The sequence below is a fragment of the Sander lucioperca genome, chromosome 18, assembly GCF_008315115.2.
Source record: "Sander lucioperca isolate FBNREF2018 chromosome 18, SLUC_FBN_1.2, whole genome shotgun sequence".
Taxonomy (NCBI): Eukaryota; Metazoa; Chordata; class Actinopteri; order Perciformes; family Percidae; genus Sander; species Sander lucioperca.
This window is the reverse complement of record NC_050190.1, coordinates 6,433,448-6,451,997: the sequence shown is the minus strand read 5'-3', so window position 1 is coordinate 6,451,997 and position 18,550 is coordinate 6,433,448. Positions and strand designations below refer to the sequence as shown.

The following is an 18,550-nucleotide window of genomic DNA, read 5'->3' as shown; positions in this document are numbered from 1 at the left end:
CCGGCTGATTTATGAGGACTATGATTAACTTCTCCTCACATCTCTGCAGGGTAAATCGAGACAGCTAGCTAGACTATCTGTCCAATCTGAGTTTTCTCTTGCACGTGTAAAACAACTTTTTAATGTACAGGTCTGGCGAGACTACTAAACTGACTGACAGCAGTGTGTGTCCAACATGGTGGCACAATGTTATTATTTGGAGGTAAAGACATTCCATCTATTGCACAATAAAAATGATTTTTAAACCTGTTTCCTCAAGTTGCGGCTGTACATCCTGCTTTTTTTGGTCTGAAGGGCCTGCACAGGAGTCACAGTGTAGAGAACAGGTGGATGGTTGGTTTTACAAAGCATAGGACTTGGACACCTGAAACCAGCGCTCCTGTCGTGTGTCACATGTGTTGCAAAGTTGATCAGTTAATCATGGAGTTGACCTTAAGGCCCTAATACGGGTGTGAACGGGTTAGGGTTAGGGTTAGGGTTGTAGACAACCTAGTCTATATCCACGACATTCCACTTCCGGGATTGCTCCGTTGCCGACGCAAATTCCGCCGTATTTCACTCATTTTGGCGGGATATGCCTTGGACTTCCTTTGTGTCGGCCGGATGTCCGTAACCTTACGCTTTCTTTGTGTTGGAATTTTAAACTCCGGTAGATTTATGAGGATTATGGTTTTCTCAGATCTCTGCAGGGTTAATCCAGACAGCTAGCTAAACTATCTGTCCAATCTGAGTTTTCTGTTGCACGACTAAAACTACTTTTAAATGTACACGTTCTACCAAAACAAGTTCCTTTCCGAGGCTATTTTGCAGCGGCACCACAGCTTTTCCTGGTGCCTAGCACCGCCCAAGATGATTGTGATTGGTTTAAAGAAATGCCAATAAACCAGAGCACATTTTTCACCCATCCTTGAATGCTGTGTGGACTAGCCAGACCTTCCTCTGCAGCGCCGCGGTGGAGGAAGGTCTGGGGATGTGAGGCTATGGACGACCTAACTTTCTTCATAATGTGCATTTGCTAACAACTGCTAATTTATGTAAGAAAGTTAAGATTTCCATGAAATTATTTCATATGTATAAGAATCTGAGTTATCACTGTGTAACTTACATGAATTATTACTATAAGCCTTTGTCCATCCTTTATAAATCTCCAGGTATTTATGAAGCTTTTAGACAGTATTGTGGGTGTATTGTGAGCTTTGTGATGTACTGAAATATGTCCATGACAGTATAGGTTGGCAGCCAGGAATACTGTCTGGTGTTTGTTGGCAAAAAAATCTTTTGTGTGTCACACACAGAGCTCAGCAACGACAACATAATTACCAGGTACTACAATCAGGGGTAGAGCCTTTATAGCTAACAGCATGAAACTTTTCATTGTTTCTCCTGAATTACGTACCTGCTGTACGGTACTGTATGCAGTCTGATTGACTCAGGAGTCTGCAAATGTGTTTGAGGGCAGAGTTCCATGATAGAAAGCCCAAAGGATTCTTTGATCTTATGTCCATTTTCTGTTATAAGACTAGTGCACAATCTACATCTTGTTGTTAGACATTAGAAAATAAAGTGTGCACCACTTGAGGGCTTTAAGCATTGAGATATATTTAATGCCTAGACTAGTGCAAGGTTGTGACATACAAAGGTTGTTCATTTACATAAAGCAGTCACACTGACCCGCTCCATTCACCCTGTGTGTGGTTACAAATCACTTGTATTGGGTTATGAGTATTGTTATTTTTAGATCATGAATTCAGATAGAAAATTCAGTTGTCCAATATTCACAAAATAAAATTAAGTTAGTGATTTTTGGATCTCAAAATGCAAATAAAGTAAAAATTAAAGTCAAGTAATTAAAGCTTTAGTGTGTAACGTTTTTTTCTAAAAAATGAACGTCCGCTAAATTCAAGCCATTGCCAAATTAGTTGATACAAAGTTAATTAGGACTACCAGCTTCACAATAGTCTGTATTTCTCATCATGGCTGTGTTTAAAAATTGGTGTCGTCCGGCGACTTCGCACGCAGAAACTCGAGTGAAGATAATGACTTCTTCTGAAGAGTCCATAATGTTTTTTTAATCCTCTGTGTCCTCCTTGGCTACTAGCAACTGTGTGGAGGGGTGAAGCACGATCACGGAAGGTTTGTGTCATGTGGATGCACGGACAAAATTGTTGTCATTGCTTGGAATTCCTCATGGGGGTGACAGAAACTACGCACTATAGCTTTAAGGTATGAGTCTGAATGGAATGGATCAGACCTCTGTTCTGTCAGGTTACGTTATGTCATACTGTATGATCCTAGCAAGAGAAAATTCATGTAATCTCACCTGAACCTCTGAAAATATCTGAATGTGTAAACCTGAAAGAAAATGTATCTAAATTGCACAACTTGAAAATTACTTGCTATACATTTTAAAGAGGGGAATTTAAACCACATACATTTGAGTGGATGCTTTTCAAAGTAAAGTATTCCAATACCATATATTCAGTGGCATTTCATTTCAACATTAGAAATTTAATAGTGCTTACATTTTGCAAATACATATAAATAAATTGAATACATCAATATAAACTCTAAGGATGACCTTTTTGGTTGAGAGTCTGAGGTTTTAATCACTGTTGGGCATAGTTACCAGTTCAACAAACCACTCCCAACAGTAATGTCAAGGTGCACTGAACACACCCTGAGGACACTTACATCACTGCAGAGAGTTGAAAACTTCAATTCCTGGAAGTCAGTAAAAATAGGATTTCCAGTTGATATTAAGTTGCTCTTTAAACATTTTCAGCCGCCGGTAAGACACCGGCATGTGGGATAGCCAGGGGAATACTTTTAACCTGTGTCAAACTGTGTTGAATGAGGCATTTTCCGTGTTTTCCATATGTCAGCGTCAAAATGTGTCAACTTTCCACATCATCTGTGATTAACCCTGACAGGAAGCAGAGACTGGTGGCTGGCTGTCACACTGAAGCACTTAGCAACTGAGATCAGGCCACAGGCATTGGCACCTTTACTTACAAGTTAGCACCATTACGTCAACAAAACTTACTGTGAATCATCTCTTATGCCAGGATCAGACTATACAAATTCAGCCCGATTTTGACCCGACAAACGTGTGCCTTTACCTCTTGTAGTGTGATATAATCAAAGATCAGCAATCAACGTTTGGGACGCTTCACGACCACAACGCAGAAAGTCTAGCATGTCACAATTGTTTGTCTTTTTCCGCCTAGTGTGACATATTCTACGACATATTGAACATGTTCTATGTTCCTTGACATTGACCAATAGGAAGAGAGAGTGCTCCCTGCCTCTCTGGCGCACATATGTAAACATGGCGAAAAAGGAGAGACGCTGCTGTCTGGTGGAGGAAAAATACACACAGTGCCCATATAGACTTTTTTAAATGGCAGGGATTGCCCCGCTTCCCAGCATTGCACACTAGTGGGCTAGCCACTAGCAGTTATCGATTTCTCTTCACTTTGACCACTGACAAGCAAAGAAAGCAGGCTACACCCTCCTACAACCACGATGGCTGCACCTGATTGGACGAACGCTACATGTGGGGCTCCCGGATTTCAAAACAGATCATGCAGTTGCTGAATCTGTTTAAACGGTCAGTTTAAAAGATTTTTGCAACTTTTTGAGAGGCTGCTGCTCCACCAAAGCATTGACCTATGAACTGGGGGCTGGTCGGTGTCATACTTGCAGTGTTGGGCAAGTTACTTCCAAAATGTAATACATTATAGATTACTAGTTAGTGTCATTTGAGAGTAATTAGTTATATTACAATATTACTGTCTCTGAATTGTAATGCTTTACACTACTTTTGCATTACTTTTTAGTTACTTTCACCAGAATAACAGCGGAAGTTTGACTTGGCAGCTAGCTTGTGAATTTCACCACCGGATCAATAAAGTCTCCTCTTTATCCACTTAAGTACATCATAGATTATTCGATAAGCATATGCAAAGTAACTAAAGCTATACAAATAGAGAAGTAAAACTTGCAATAGGCAACTAGGAGAAAATGAAAATACTCAATTAAAAGTAGACTACAGATGTAGTGAAGTACGGCATAGTTACTTTCCACGGCTGATAAAATGTAATGGTATTTACGTGTAGCAAGCCTAAACATTAAATCCTGACATGTTTCTATCTGTCAGCAGCTCGGACACACTACTGTCCGCGCTGACGTACCGTCACCTGTTGGGACACAGATGTTGTCCGTACCGTCTCTGGTTCTGGCTATGACCACGGGAACAGTGACGGGACAGCTCGCTTCAACGCAGCGTAATAACTCCTGAAAATAATGTCCATCTCGAAAATGTATCTGTCCTTGCAGTCATCTCAACCACTGAATACAGCAACAGGAAATAATACTCACAGCTTTTTTTTTCCTGTGAGGAAATGTTTTGCGGTGTTGGTGAATTCTTAAAAAAACAAAACACCACTAAACGTTGTGTTTAAATGCGTTGTAACTTGCGCAACTGAAATTGTAACTAGGGCTGTCCTCGACTAAAGAAATTCTTAGTCGACTAACACTTATATGATTTTGTCGATTAATCGATTAGTTGATTTAATCGATAGAGTTGTGCTCTTTGAGAGGTGATTAAGACTAGAAAAGCACAATATAAATGTAGTTAATGAACCATCTGTAAAACTGAGTTTCTCCACAATTAATCCTGCAAAAGCACCACTTTAAATCTTGTGCTTACCAGAAATGTGCTCATAAGTTTCTTGGAAATGAGTAATTAAGCATGAATAAGCATAAAAAATGACTCATCAACTAAAGAAATCTTAGTCGACTAAGACCAAAACGACCGATTAGTCGACTAATCGACTAAGAGGTGGCAGCCCTAATTGTAACGGGTATAATATTACCGAAATTTAATTAGTAATGCGTTATATTACTGCGTTACAGCAAAAAGGAATACGTTACTGTAATTATGCATAATGCATTATTTTTGTAACGCGTTACTCCCAACACTGCATACTTGTAGTGTTGCCACTCTTCTGTCCAAGACACAGCAAGATTTTTTTGGCAATATGTCTGTCTAGTCTGACATAGTGAAAGACAAAAAAATAGTGTAGTCTGATCCTGGCGTTGCTCAACTTCTTTACCTTAATTTGACCTTTTATTTATTTCTATAAATGGACAATACATGACCCTTGGGTTAATATGCCTTTCATGTTGATAAAACTGTCTTGATGACAAATGCATTGACTTTTTGTGTTCAAACAGTCCAATTGAGTTGATTTATTTATGTCAAGTGATGCTTCTAAGGTTCCAGAATCAGACATATAATTCATAAAATATAAACTGTAAAATGCAGCAGTCAAAACAGTATAACAATAATGGGGATGTTTAAAAAATTGCATATGCTATTTACAATCTTGACCCAGTGTTTATTTGCCAGAAGAAAAAAAGAAGTAAAGTGTGTGTGTGTGCCATGCGTAGAGATAATAAGAAAGAGGCAGTACCATGTATTCATACGGTATGGGCTGACCTTTTAAAATGCCATCCTTTGTCGTTAAGGACTGACCCTCAACCAAAGTGTCACCGCTGCAACACCACCTACGTACATGGATTGTCCTTCTGCTGAGGCGAATGCACTTGAAGGTTTTCCAAGAACTTCTTGAGTGATTGTTTTAACAGAAAAGGCCAGAAATATTGTAGGAAACGCATTCCGAGGGGAGAAATGGTGTAAAACTAATCCACTGTCATTTGATCTTTTGCATGCGAATGAATATCGCTTTGTGTAAACAGGAAAGATAATGCACAGCGGCTTTGCATGGCTGTATGATGCGAGATAAAATGATGTCATATTAAGCTTGTTTTGGATGTAATCCAACTAGTTTACCATTTACAACCTGCATGCATAAGCGAGTGCATTACAACCTGACAGGAGACAAACGTGCTTCAGGCCCAGGCTCTTTATTTAAGCCTCATTCCAAAACAGATTTTACAACAACAAAGATTTGGGAATTTTTAAAATGTGTTATTACCCTTGCATACATAATGCATACCGACTTGTCATGAGCTAAAATATTCCATCTTGTGTTCGACACTGGAGGGCTTAACTTACACAGTCAATTACTGTATGTGGCTTTATCATATATCTTGCATGCAAATGTAGACTATAAATACTCTGACTCATTTCCTAGATGTATCACCCTGTTAGGGTATTAAACAGTGGGCTGACACACTATAGGTCTCTAACTGTCTTGCAAACTTTTCTGTCATGCAGGGTCAAAACGTCTGCCCCCACAGCTGGACTGGGATAATAATTTAGGCCGGGAAACTTAACAGCAGTCCAGGCCAACACCCACACATTCACAATAGCCCTGTAACTTTTTTTCTGTTTACTTTTATGATGGCCGTTCTCATGCTCAATTATGTCTCATAAGTTGTTTTTGGATTGAAAATATAACCCTTTTTTACCACTCAAGAATTGATAAAATGGTAATAAATCCCTCCAAAATACCTCATTAAGACATCAAGACCATAAGGACCACCATCTTAAAATCAATGCTTTGATTTTTAATTAAACACATTTGACATTTGGAGATTTCTTCAAGAATTGCCTAGACTGGGTAAACCCAGCCCGATCTGCCGGCGATTTGATTTCGCCCTGCTGCTCAGGCTGGAAACCTGTACAGTTATCTATCCTGCTTCCGTTACAATTTTGCGGGGACCAGTCACGAGCTGGCTTATCCACCTGGCGCACTATTGGACGGTTTAACACGATGACGATAGAGAAGCGACCAAGCAGCTTCTTGTTTTCAACATAGGGGACACTGTAGCGCAGCAACCCGTTGATGTCGCTGTCGCCGCTACGTCACCGGGATCGTTGGTCTGATTGGTTGAAGGACTATCCAATTGCGTACAGAGTCATTTGAACTACGCCCGTTGATCACGCCTCTTGTGCAGTAGAAAATACAGAGCAGACTCCCCAGACTAATGTTCAATCTTAAAAGATTGAGCTTGGTCTGGTGATAGCCAGACTAAGAATTGCCTTTTTCTGCAATTGATGGCAAGCACTTCTGTTTGTTGCTCAATTGCTCAGAAACCCTTTGTCAATACATCTAGGAAACCAGACATCATCTGAATGCCACAGGTCTCTAGTTTGTGTTTTTTTAGCTTTCATGAGGCTGTGATTACTCTAAAGGTCACAATAGGTCATTTTATACAGTGAGGTCAAAAAAATGTACTCCTATGAAATGGTTACAATGGGGACTAACAGTTATAGTCCGATTAGTCTATATCGACGATGTTCAATATTCTGGATTGTTCAGGTGCTGCCGGAAGTCCCTAATTTTCAGCCGGATGTCCCTCAGCTTTCGCTTTCTTTGTGTCGGCATTCTAAACTCCAGTCAATTTATGAGTACTAGGGTCAACTGCTCCTCAGATCTCTGCAGGGTTAATCGAGACAGCTAGCTAGACTATCTGTCCAATCTGAGTTTTCGGTTCTTGCAGAGACACCATAATTGAGTCCAATTATAATTAAAATTTTTGTAAATGTTTGAAAGCGAAGCATTTTGCTCGCTGCTTTTGCGTTTCTGAGTGCCTCGCGTTTTTTTGCAGTAGTGCCCTGAACGCCTCGAGTTGAAAAACTTCAACTCAGAGTGGTAAAAAAGCAACCAACGTCATTTAACATCACAGCTAAATAATGATTGGTTGAGGACGGGTGATTCGATGGTTGCCTACTGTAGCAAGAATAATAAAAAGACGCAACTGGTCTGATCGGGGCAGTGCGCCTCACGCATTGCAACCTGCAAACACGCTGTTCGCGACCTAAGTGGGTGATACATTGTGTTAGCTTGTGCGCTGGGGTGTGAGTGTGAGTCAAATTGAGAGAGGAAGAAAAGGAAACTCTGTGTTGCAGTGTTTGTTAGGTAACTTAGCTAAAGTTTGCTCTAAAATATATTTCTTCTTCCTTGCAAACTCAGTCTGTTCTCATCCAACTAGCACACGTCATGTTTGCATCATTGGGTTGAGCCAGGATGCAGGATGTGCTCTCACAGTGACTTGCTGAACTATGGGAATTACTATTGTTTAAAGCCCCAGTACACTGATGTCTGCACACATTGTACTGTTTGTCTGAAGTCCTCTTTTACATCAGGCCCAATAGTGTAAGGTGACTTTGGGGAGCGCTGCTTCTTTGAAGACATCATTCATTAGCATTCAAAAGGGACAGCGCAGGTCCAACCACCCAGTGTTTGGATCAAAACATCGCCAACAGCAGGGCAAAGGGACTTGCGTAGCATTCTCTCAGACCTTGAGTCTTTGAGGAGCCTCATTTGCAGCTCAGGTGTCATGTGCAAATCCCTCCAGAAAGATTATGGTATGATCGGCAACCAGTCATGTTATTATGACAGATCTGTTTGCAGAGAAAGATTAGATCTGATTTGAAAGGACAGTATAGTAGCTCTGATCCAGATCCAGGTGAAAATAATAAGAGTATAAGATGTATAAGAGAGGTAAGAAAGAGTATATGTGTAGGCTGTGCAGAGACTTGTGAAAGACAAGACAAAGTCAATGGAAACTCTCAGGACTTATGGATTTCCTTACCCCTTAAATCCTGGCTTGTGCAAGTAAAACACTGACTAATAAGGGCCTTATGACTCATTCTGTGCACTTTCTCTCCTGAGGTAAAGTTCAAGAGGCAGTGACTCCACAGATTTTACATGTCAAAGTCAATTTAGTTAGTCATAGTTAGTACAACTCAGACTGGGGAGACAGATGTCTGATGTTTTCTGTGGTTCTGGAGGAGATTTGTCAAGTTTCATCACCTGGGTACTTTGGCTTGGGGACTTAGAACAGAAAGTCTTCATTTCAAATGTGGTTGTTTGCCAGGCAGGGAGAAATTTACATTACTAAGTTGCATTATGGGAAGGTAGGGTCTGGTGTTTTTGGAGCTTGACCCATATTAACGGATAAATGTCAGGATATCTCTGCCTCTGCTGCCTTTCAACCATATTTGGCCTTGCTAGCAGTGGGGAGTGGCAGCGTAGGTCAGCCAGTGCACCACTTTTGTCAAGACTGAAATATATCTCAACAATTCCAAGATGAATTGCTATGAAACTTTGTGCAGACATCCGTTGTACCTTAGGATGCATCCTACTGACTTTGGTGAACCCCTTATTTTTCCTCCAGCACCATCATGAGGTTGTAATTTGTGATTTTGAGTGACATGTCTTAACAACTGTAGGATGGATTGCCATCAAATTTGGTACCAAAATTATTCTCCCCATCAGGATGAAGTTTATAACTTTGATCCATTAACTTTTCATCTAGCACAATCATCACTTAAACATGTGAAAATGTATACAATACTTTGGTTTATGACCAAATACATTCATAGGTAATGACTTTCCCATCAGCCTCAGCTCTATGTTTTGTTTAGTGCTAATTAGCAAATGTTAGCAAGCTAAAACGCTTAACTAAGATGGTGAACGTAGTAAAAATTATAAATGCAAAACGTGTTAGTAGCTTGGTGACATTAGCATTTTGTTCAAGGCCTCAAACCTCTTTGCGCAAGTACAGCCTCACAGAGCCGCTAGCATGACTATAGATAACTCTTAGTCTTAGTCTCTTTTCTTATTTTTATCTGTCTTTCACCCCAACTTTAGAAGAGCAATACTAAATCACTGGGGTAATAGGCCTACTGTAGACATTTGTGTTTGTACACACATCTGCATTTGGTTTACGTGTATTTTATTGGCATGTAGAAGTGTAATTCACAGTGTCTTAGCGACTCCTGATAACTCATATTACTGTATTCCTGTAAATAAATCCTTAAAACGATTCAGGCCCTGACAGAAGGGATGTCGGCTGTGCAATCTTGTTCATAATTAACTGACTGTAAACACTGGACGCACTGAATTTAAATGATTTATTGGCCTGCTCTATCCGCCTTGATTGACCCCTTAAAGAGTGCATAAATGACAGGGTGCATTCTTGATTGATTACTCTGACGCAATTTGTTTCTAATAAAGTGTTCGGAGACCACACAGCTTAATTAATTTCCTTTTAGGCACTCGGTAGCTCACGTCTTATTTGAGGTATTTGACATTCATGAGCATGCACACTGCTTGTTTTACATTAAGAAACTGACAGCCACAGCAGAGGTATGGCAGTATTTTGGGTGCGAAATTAAAACAGATGAATTTATGTATCATTACATTAAGGTGGACAATCCTTGATTTCCATATTCATCATCTTCAAGGTTTCTTCTCCAAGGTTTCTTATCTCTGCATGTAACACTAGGCTGTATATCTGCATTAAAAACAACCGGAGCACCACTGCAAGATGCCGAAGAGTGAAAAAGAAAGCGTGTCCACGTGCAGTTAGAGAAACGCTTTAACACCGTTTCACTCTGTTACATCAACCATAATCTAGAATGACACCTGTTTGATGACCTCTGCGACACGCAACAGCAGTGTTTCAATTATACAGCGTGAAATTGTAACTGTTTGAATTCTGGTTGAACTTTTACAGCTTCATGCCCGTTTGCACTCAGACAATGTTAAGCCTACCATATGCAAGGCAGTGTGGGCACTCGGGCTGCTGTAGGCGGAACCGCTGCTTGCAGGCTCTGGAATCTCGTTAAGCATATTGTGTTGCCAGAGTCAAAGCAGAGGTGTACTTGGCAACGGCTAACCGCTCCAACCATGGAAGTCAGGAAATCTCTATGGCTTAGTAACACCCCACATTGCAGAAAGAGCTTGTCAATGGGATTTTGGGAGGATATTCTGCAGCTTGTCACAGAAGCAAAAATCAAATGACATAACTACTGAAATGGTTTGTTAGAGTGAACAGTTTCTTCTAGTCTATATCCACGATGTTCCACTTTTGCCCTGTTGCCGCCGGAAATTCTGCCGGATTTACCTTCCGCTTTCTTTGTGTTGGAATTTTAAACTCCGGTCGATTTATGAGGACTATGGTTAACTGCACCTAAAATCTCTGCAGGGTAAATCCAGACAGCTAGCTAGACTATCTGTCCAATCTGAGTTTTCTGTTGCACGACTAAAACAACTTTTGAACGTACACGTTCCACCAAAACAAGTTCCTTCCCGAGGCTATTTTGCAGCGGCACCGTGGCTCTGCCCGGTGCTTAGCGCCACCCATGATGATTGTGATTGGTTTAAAGAAATGCCAATAAACCAGAGCATGTTTTTCTCCCATCCCAGGATGTTGTGTGGACTAGGCAGACCCTCCTCCGCAGCGCTGTGAAGGAAGGTCTGGCAAAGCGAGACTAAGTTTCTTCTAATTTTTTTATTTCAAACCCAACAAAATTCTGATTTGGTGAACATTTTATGAGCCTGACATAGGAAGGGGAGCCAAATTTGAATGGCTTGTTGAACCCCATGTTGTCTGATCTAATCAGCTGACAAAAAACTGACTGGGTTGTCCTATTTCAGTTTGTGAGTTCGTAGACATGATTTGTCCCCTTTAAATAAGCTGCACATCTCTGGAAGTAAGGGCTGGTTTTTAATGGAGAAAGTGCAAACAGACTTTTTTAAGGATCAAGCAATCTGCTTTTTCGTTATGCTAGACCACTGTGACACAGTGCTTATTATCCAGTATATCACTGACACTATTTAATTTGCTGTCTCTTTGTCCATTGCCATAGGACTGCAGCGTCTTCTCTGTGAATCAGTTGGATTTTGTGTCAGTGTTCTACCTCGACTGTCTGTTTTGGCAAAGACAGACGTCTGGCAGATGCAGAGCTTAAAAAGCAGAAAACAGAAAGATCTATTATTCTGTAAAGACCATTATTTGCATTGAGACTTCAAAATTGCTTTTTTTTAATGCACCTTGGCTGGCAAAGCCTGGAACCAGAACACACCGTTTTTACCAAAATAAACATTATGAAACCTTGTTGTGTCTACCATTCTCTCTCTGTGTGCTTTTCATCTTCGCCAATTAGGATGGGAAGCAGCTGTGGGGTTTGGGATGACATGTGCTCTGACATGGTCACAGAATTTTAACGAGATGTACTAATGCTGTATTATTAGACACCAGCTATATCATCTTTTCATAAAAAGTCTTGTCAGAGGACTCCTTTGAAACCTTGTCTGAAAACATCATTGATTTAAATCCGTGTCTGTCTGATCCTGATGTCCTTTTCTTTATATTCCCCCAAAAATTGATTCAGCCATCTTTTAACTAACATTAACAACCTCCCTCCTACACTCTAAGGTGCAGTTTGAATGTTTTATGTTTTAATTCAACTTTGGTCATGGCCAGCCATGTGCTCCTCCTGGTAACAGATACATGACTGGCTAAATCAAAACGGCCAATATTTTACTTAATATGTCATGTCTTTTTCTATTTAATGCCTTGAAATTGCAAAGACTCACAGTTTGTTTGGCAGAAAATCATCAACATCCAAAATCATTCTTCATAGAAATGCTACTGAATTTCCCCCTGGTGAATTATTAGAGTCAATCTTCTTTCCTATGATTTCAAGGGTTCGTACAACTCTGTTATTATGATGTGAACATCCATGACCCATAACTTCCTTTCACTAACATGCCCTACTGTGCATCTATCTTCTTTAGGTGGTTTAGGAGATCCAACAGAGACAAATGTGACAACTATCAAGAAGCGGTGTTGTAGGAATCAGATCCCACCTTCTTGACATGAATCACTATGTGTTTGGATACCTGATCTGACCTAACAACTGATCCTGTTACTGTGAGTACCAGAACATAAAGTGATCAAATTCCTTATTATTTGTAAATGAAACATATTGTATTTGACACCACAGCTGCCATTTAAAAGAACATTACTGGAGGAGCATACAGTGTTTTGGCCCGATGGCACTCATCCATCTGTGTGTTTACATGCACTTAACAGGGTTACAGTCAGTGTTCGGCTTTCTTAAATGTCATGTTTCTGAGAAACCTGGTTTCGGTAAACGGAATAGTGGTTTAGAAAAACCAAACTTCCCCAGGTAGATTTCTCTTGCAGAAAGACAATTTACAGTTATGTAACTGGGTTTTCGGACAGGAAAATTAGCACTATGACAGGGAGGTCATACTGAGCAGTGATGGAAAATCTCACCCAAACTTTTTATCCCCTTAAGACAAAACATGTAGATTTTTTTTTTTACATGTCAATCTTCATCAAATCTTCTTAAACCCATTCTGTCACATATCTCCAGTCAGCATTTGTGCCGCCTGCACCACAATGATTGGATGATACAAACACTCAGCAAAACCCAAAGCGTTCTGATTTACTTAAGTTGGATTAGAGTCTTAAGCTATCTCCCCAAACTCTTCTCTTCTTTGTCATTATATCATTCTCCCTTTCTCTGAGAAAATTGGCATCATTTACTGCTGTCACTGCAGAGCTCATTGTCCCCCATTATCCCTGGGACAAAGCTGCCGTGACATTGAGTTAATCCGTGCTTGTTTCAATTTTGCTTTCAGGGAATAAAACAGATAAGAAGTTTAGGTAAGTGATGGCAAGGAGGCACCATATCCCAGGCAACACAGACTACAATGATTGGACGGTTAAGAGAATGATAAAACGCAATCTGCCGGGCAAATTGGGTTGATTTCCCTCAAAATGTCAGAGATGTGTTTTGCGTGCTTGTGAGTTTTTCTGTCTGAGATTGATAGAAAGCTTTTTTAAAGACTAAAATTCCTTGCTAGAATGTCAGGCCCTGTAAAAAGACAACCACAGATAGACTTCATGAAATCTAGGGCAAGGAAACTCGAGTAGGCTCAACAACATTTTCGCAATCAAACCGTGTGACATAAGGTAACAGTAAACTACTGTAAGACCTCAGTCAGAAGATCTGTCTACAAACTATATGTGCTGGCCTGCTCTTCCACTGACAAGTGAAATACCATGTGTAAAGTCGTACTGTCTTACTGTTTGTGATTACGCTCTTTTCAGAAGTCTAATTATAGATGCATATATAAAGTCATATGGAAGCCATTTGCCGTATTGTGTACCTAGACTTGGCTTACTTAATAACATCCACAGAATATATCTAAGAGACTATAATTAGCCAGTAGAGACAGAAAGTTGATCCAAATATGTCTGCTAAGTATGTTCAGTCCCTCTCCTACCCCTTCCAAAAAAGATGATGTAGCCTACACTGTGCAGTTTTATCCAGGGTTTTCTGAGATTGACCCATATTTGGAGGTAAAAGTCAAGGCATTTTATCTCTTGGCTGCATCAATTTTGACCACTCCTTTTTAACCTGTACCTTATAAGGCCCTTTAACTTTGTCACAGACTAAAGAAAATGACACCAAACTAGCAGTCAGTCCGACCCTGCGGTGAGATGTTGCTGTTTGTAACACTAGATTTGGTTTCATTAAAAATGCTAGCAAAGCAACACAGTACAGAAAATAAGCACAGCAGAAACGTCAAACTTTTTCTTGTCACATACTTCGTTGTTCGTTGTTCTGAGTTCGCTGTGCAGTACGCACCGTCAGCTCAGCTGTAGCCTACTTCATGGAGGGGAGGGGAGAGACAGATGTAGAGTGGTACAGAAATAAACAAGTTTGATGATTTCACCTCATCTCTGCAATTCAAATCAAAAGCCAGTTGTCTACCCGGAAGTGATTTTTGTGTTAGTGCGACGTCACTGTGATCCAGTCCATTGTCCAGCCATTAGCTTGCTAACTTGAAAAGGTAGCTTGACTGTGGTTGTGACTGACTAGCACTTGCATATTCCCAGCTGGCTAGCATGTTGGCTGTTACCTCACAAGCTATCGCAGTTCACCAACTAGCCCTGTGAGTAGTCACTACGTCAGCAAGCTTCTAGCACTGCCTATTTTTTTGACGACACTCAGATGACGTGCCACATTCTGTTGTGAGCGGGCCTTCATAAGATACAGTACATTGAAATGCAGCACTTGTTGCCAGGATGTTTGCCAGCCTTGAATATGATTCAGAGATGTTCAGTGCTGAAAGATCAATCTCACCACTAGATGTAGGAGAAGTCGCCACATGAGAACATTGCAAAAATGGCACTCAAAGCAGCGAACCAAACCTAATAAACAAGACAAATATGTCACCGTTATTGGTCCTTAATACAGAATTCTGTCTCCCAATAATATCTGTACCCATCTGTCCCATCTGCTATGATGGAAACAGCAAAGTAGTAAAGTGCCTCTTGATAGCATATTATTGGCAAATTAAGCATTTAACTAGAAATAGATTCATAAAGCGCTCGAAGGTCACATAATGTTTGTGTTGAAAAATTAATGATGAACATTTGCAGTGCTGAGAAGACATCACATTTGTTGATCCTGGGAATTGCCTTACTCCTCTGTCCCATCTCAGCGGGATATCGAAAAGATGATAGCAAGTTTATATCACAGTGCGATCTATTGATTACAGCTTTTACAATCTGGCCTCATCTATCGGTCTGCACACCCTCTGTCTCATTTAAGAGGTTTCTGGGAGCCGAGGTGAACCCGTCCTCTACCTGACAAACTACTGCTCCCTCATCCATCCAGCCCTCGCTGCTACAAGCCTCACCGCCCCTCTTACAGCTGTGCACGAAAGCCCTATCATAGTTCACTAATCCTCCTCATTAAGCCAGGCCTCATGGTTCTCGTTACTGTACATCTATTCCCACATGCCTTGTACCAAACTCATGGCTTTCATCTTTGGCAGCATGTGCACATGCCATGAATTTGCCATGTGCAATATAGTATGTGTGTCAGGATTTTGATGTCTCTGTCAGCTGTGGGACCAGATAATACGAGGAAAGGCAGCTGTTCTCACTCCATGTTGGTGGTGGAAGGAAAAATGCACTTAAACTGCTTTTTATAGACTTTCGCAAGGACCTCTGTCTATTCATTTTTTACCATAACGCTGGCCTTTAGGATTTAGTGTACTCACCTACACTCGGGCTGAAGTGCTTTCCTTTTGGCCTCTGGTTAATCATTTTTTTCAAGCTTTTCATGATCAATATTGAGTTGCAAGGGATAGTTATAATATTATCTTTGCATGTGGTGTTTGATACTGCAGGTTAAGCCTTGGGGCAGCATCCATCTCTGCATTTATTGTAGTTATTCTTTATGTTTCTTTTCTTTTTGCAGTATTCTTATGCCCTGAGGTTTTGAGAGCGGAAAATCAAATATACTTTTATAGCCTGAAAAATTACGTTTTTCTTGACAGAAAATAATTCTGTCCACTCTTCAGCTTGTGTAAAGATGTTGGCAGCGTGGAAAACACTCAGAGGATCTATATTAACCTCGCTTTGAAGTTACCTGTACAGCCCATGAGCTCCCTGGATTTCCTTATTAAAAGCCTTTCTGATTCATCTTGGAAACAACTGAGACCAATTGGAATCTGTGTCATCAGAGGAAGCATTTCCAGTCATAGAACTTCCTCTGACAAACGGTGCTAAAGCTCCAGTGACAGGCAGCGGAAAGATGGGTTTGAAGGATACAAATTATCCACTGTGAGACTGAATTACAAAGTTGAGGAGCTTTGGCTCTCTATCTGAAATATGGTGTGAATGATGGGGTGTTCTATTTCAACCCGGTCTCACGCCAGTTCGGGAAATAGTCATAATTATTTTGATTTATTGATTCGTGTACAGGTCACGATTTTCTTGTTTATTTCATGTGCAGGTCACGATTTTCGAACGTTACCATTTCACGAACTGCCATGACACTGGGCTGCTCTGGGGGACGCAACAATGGGGAAATTAAACGCCACAACAGGGAAAATAAACGCCACATGCCGGCAACAACAACAGGACGACCGTCACACGCGGCCACAATGGGGAAATTCAACGCCACACGCCGGCGACAACAACGGGACGGACCACCACATAGGGACGCGAACCCCGGGACGCGATCCACTGTCTCTATGGCACGCAACAACGGGCACATGAAACATCATAACAACGGGACGGTTGAGGTTAGGAAAAGAAAATACTGGGAAAGGAACCGTCACACGCAGGACACGCCGACAACAACGGGACGGTTGTGGTTAGGAAGAGAATAACTCGGAAAGGAACTGCAACACGCCGGACGCGATCCCCGGTCTCCGGGGTGAAAGTCCTGTATTGTTTGACCCATCCACCACCCCGACCAACCCCCCTATGCGGATTTTCTGCTTTTCATACTACTCCCTACCATTGTCGTGCTGTGATCACGAAATGTGCTTCCCATTAAAATCCGTAATCACCACACAAGAAAAATGACATAATCGTATCCTGTTCACGAATCAATAGATTCAATAACGTAACCATTTCACGAACTGCCATGAGACTGGGCTGTCTATTTATAAGTGACTTGTAGTAAGGATTCTTGAGATGGAAAGGACAATGGGTCTGAAATAAATATTACGCAACATATTTTTTTTCTTCATATGCTGCATAAAATGGAGCATATCTTTGTTGTGTAGAAAGCTCGTAACTCCAACTTTTGGTTGAGTTTTTTCCTTATATTTTAATAAAAATATATTATGTTCCTGTATGGCACCTCACTAGATACATAAAAAAAGAAACATGGCTGCAAAGCTTAAAAAAACAAAAAAAAACGGGCTGATCTATCTGTTGATATGTGGAGCAATGGTTAAACACACATTTTGTTTTTGTCCTGAGTCTTGAATGTCAAAAAGGTAAATAACTTCTCCACTCTTTAAATCTTTAAAGCTCCTATGTTTGTAATGATACGTATGGAAGGAGCTGTATCATAACTCAATACTTGACAATATAATTTATTCATGCTCTGATGAATAAACTGGTGAAATTGAGATAGTCTTGTCCAGAAGATCTGTGTGTGTGCTACCGTATCAACATTGGAACTTTATGAACTTTAGCACCACAAACAAATACTGGGAAAGTATGTCCTCTCAAAGACTTAGAACTATAAGTACTATTAAAACTTCCTATTCACCATATACTTGGCATTACATAATTTACTAAACCAGCAAGTTTAACAGCCTGCAGGACTTTTGAAAGCAAAGCAAGGCAATGTGATTTATATAGCATATTTAATTCCAAGTAACCAATAAATGCTTTACTTCAAATACATTTGCACACAGATAGTAAGGAACCCACATTCACCCCATAGACACACATCTAAGTACAATTTTGAAGTTGATTTTGTATGGCACAGTGGAGGCCAATGAAGTGATTTTACGACTGGAATATGTTTGGCTTTGCATGCACAGAATGAGCTTGTTGAAAGACCAAAAGCTGTCTTATCATTCACCAGCCTCAATGAATATCAACTCTGTGCTTCATTAGCTTTCATTTGAAGCCCCAGTGATGAATTCAAGAGCGCTTTTCCTGTTTCAGTGAGCGATAAGTTGGAGATATTTTGCAGTGCAGAAAACTTGTGAACTATAACATCTATAACTATATCTCTTTGCATATCCCTCCTAGATACCACACACATGCATTTTCAGAAGGCTCATTGCGCAAGCTCAGCCATAGTAGGCTATGGTGCTCCTGGAGCAATTTGGGGGGGTTTGGTGGCTTGCTCAAGGGCACTTCGGCAGTGCCCCGGAGGCTGGTAGCACCTCTCCAGTCGAAACTTGTAACCTCCGGTTCCCAAGCC

At 40.7% G+C, this 18,550-nt stretch overlaps 1 protein-coding gene across 2 annotated transcripts in view; it reads left to right on the top strand.

Moving 5' to 3' along the window:
- Positions 1-18,550, top strand: part of LOC116065762 (leucine-rich repeat and fibronectin type-III domain-containing protein 2) — a 149,072-nt gene that overhangs the window by 64,672 nt on the left and 65,850 nt on the right. For both annotated transcript variants that reach the window (XM_031321381.2, XM_031321380.2), the window contains exon 3: positions 12,564-12,699. The gene's annotated coding sequence lies outside the window, so the exon portion shown is untranslated. The remainder of the gene's footprint in view (positions 1-12,563; positions 12,700-18,550) is intronic.